This window comes from Geotrypetes seraphini, chromosome 13, assembly GCF_902459505.1.
Source record: "Geotrypetes seraphini chromosome 13, aGeoSer1.1, whole genome shotgun sequence".
In the NCBI taxonomy this organism is placed as follows: Eukaryota; Metazoa; Chordata; class Amphibia; order Gymnophiona; family Dermophiidae; genus Geotrypetes; species Geotrypetes seraphini.
Genome location: NC_047096.1, coordinates 8,849,985 through 8,852,226, shown reverse-complemented (window position 1 = coordinate 8,852,226; position 2,242 = coordinate 8,849,985).

Below are 2,242 nucleotides of genomic sequence, written 5' to 3'. Positions count from 1 at the left end.
TTGAGTGACAGCCCAGCGGAAGAGGCGTGTTACAGAGATGGGCGGGAGACAGACAGAAACAGCCGCTCGTCGACGTGAGAGAAAGGATCGGCCGCGCCTTCCTTGCCCCGATGACATCATCAAACACATCCCAGCCTCCGTGATTTTAGTGACGTCCCGGAAGAGGGGACATGGCTGAGCTCAGCAGTGAATCAGGGCAGATCTTTGTCTTAGCTCCTTCTATTGCAAAGCTAGAGCAGAGAGGAGGCAGACCAGAGTACAGGAGAAGAGCATAAAGAAAGACAGTAGGGTGCAAAAAGTGAAAAGAGATGCAATAAAAACTAAGGGCTAAATCCACAAATTTTCTTTTACCATGGCTAAAAAATGAAAAACCAGCCCATGTAGCTCTTTATTAACGCTGGAACATATATATTTGATGCTAAAATAAGTCAGTGCAGTTTCAAAATCTCATCAATTTTTTTTCCCTTTCTTTTAAAAAAAATATTTTCTTATATATATTTCCACAATAAAGAAAATAAGATTGGTAGAGGAAATGTGCATCAAATCAATAATACCTACAAGCCCACATTAAGAGAGCTAGAACTACTTCCAAAAATCCTATAAGCAATAATAATAAATAATTATTTAGCCACTCCTAGAAAGTATTACCTATTTTCTTACTTTTTTATACTATTCCCCAAGGGGAACTCAGAACTGTTTACATGAATTAATTCTGGTACTCAAACATTTTTCCCTTTCTGCCCCTGTGGGCTCACAATCTATCTAATGTACCTAGGGCAATTGGGGGGGGGGATTAAGTGACTTGCCCAGGGTCAGAAGGAACAGCGTGGGTTTCAATCCACAACCCCAGGGTGCTGAGGCTGTAGCCACACTCTCCTATTTCTCATGACCTTTAAGAAAATTTTCTAAGTGTAATGGTTCCCAAAAAGAAAATTCCTTTCCCTGATAAGTAACAAGACATCTACTAGGATATTTAAAGAAAAAATGTGGCATTCAAGGCCACAACTCAAGACCTCATGGCTAAAAAAGCCTTATGTTTGAGTGGCCCTGAATACATCAGGAAACAGAAGCTGAGTTATTTTTTCCAAAATTATGCTTTCATTAATTTAATTTAATTTAATTCTTATATACCGCTAATAACCGTGAGGTTTCTAAGCGGTTTACAAAAATGATGCATTAAAAGATACAATAAATAAAAATAAATAAGATAGGTACTTGGAAATTCCCTAACTGTCCCAAAGGCTCACAATCTAACTAAAGTACCTGAAGAAACAATTTATGAAAAGTAAAGATAAAAATATAAAGACAGAGATAGAGATAGAAATGAATATTCCAACAAGATGGCGGCCAGTTAGGTCATCTTCTGTGCTGTCTCCCTTGTCCTACTTTTGTTTTTGTTTTATTTTGCCTTTGTTGATTTTTCTTTTAAATTTCTTTTTTGTTGTTTTTCTGTTCTGTCTCTGCTGTTTTCATTTGGGACTAGCGACTTGTTACTTTCCTGAAGAAAAGTAACTAGAAGAGTGGATCTAGTAGTGATAATATTTTGTGAATCATCCAAAGCTGTTATATCCACTTCAGGAGTGACCAAGAGATCAGTTCCCTGTTGATCACTTTGAAGCTTCCTTTTAGAACAGGGGTGTCAAAGTCCCTCCTTGAGGGCCGCAATCCAATTGGGTTTTCAGGATTTCCCCAATGAATATGCATGAGATCTATTTGCATGCATTGCTTTCATTGTGTTAATAGATCTCATGCATATTCATTGCAGAAATCCTGAAAACCCGACTGGATTGCGGCCCTCGAGGAGAGACTTTGCCTTCATTGCTAATAGCCTCAGATTATTTATTTTCTCAGTAAAAAAAATTGTGGTTGTCTGCATTTTTGACTTGTAAGTTTCTTTTCCACTGAATAAACAGTTTCTATGAAAAAAAAAAAAAAGGAGCATTAGGGCAGGGTGACCAGTGCTAACCCACTGTTACATTTTTACGAGTGCTTCTGGTAGCGCTCTGTGGGAAAGAACAACTTACTGTTGTGTTTCTTCTGTGTGTTACTGTTGGGCAGACTGGATGGACCGTTCAGGTCTTTGTCTGTCATCGTTTACTATGTTGTAGGAGCTTGGGCACTGTGGAATGCTAGCTCTTGTTTTGGAGAACTGTTGACGGCTATTAATCAGAAGAGACAGACTTCTCAGCCTGCTGATAGCAAAATGATAGCAAGTGCTAAAGTCAACGTAAATTGCCCAAGC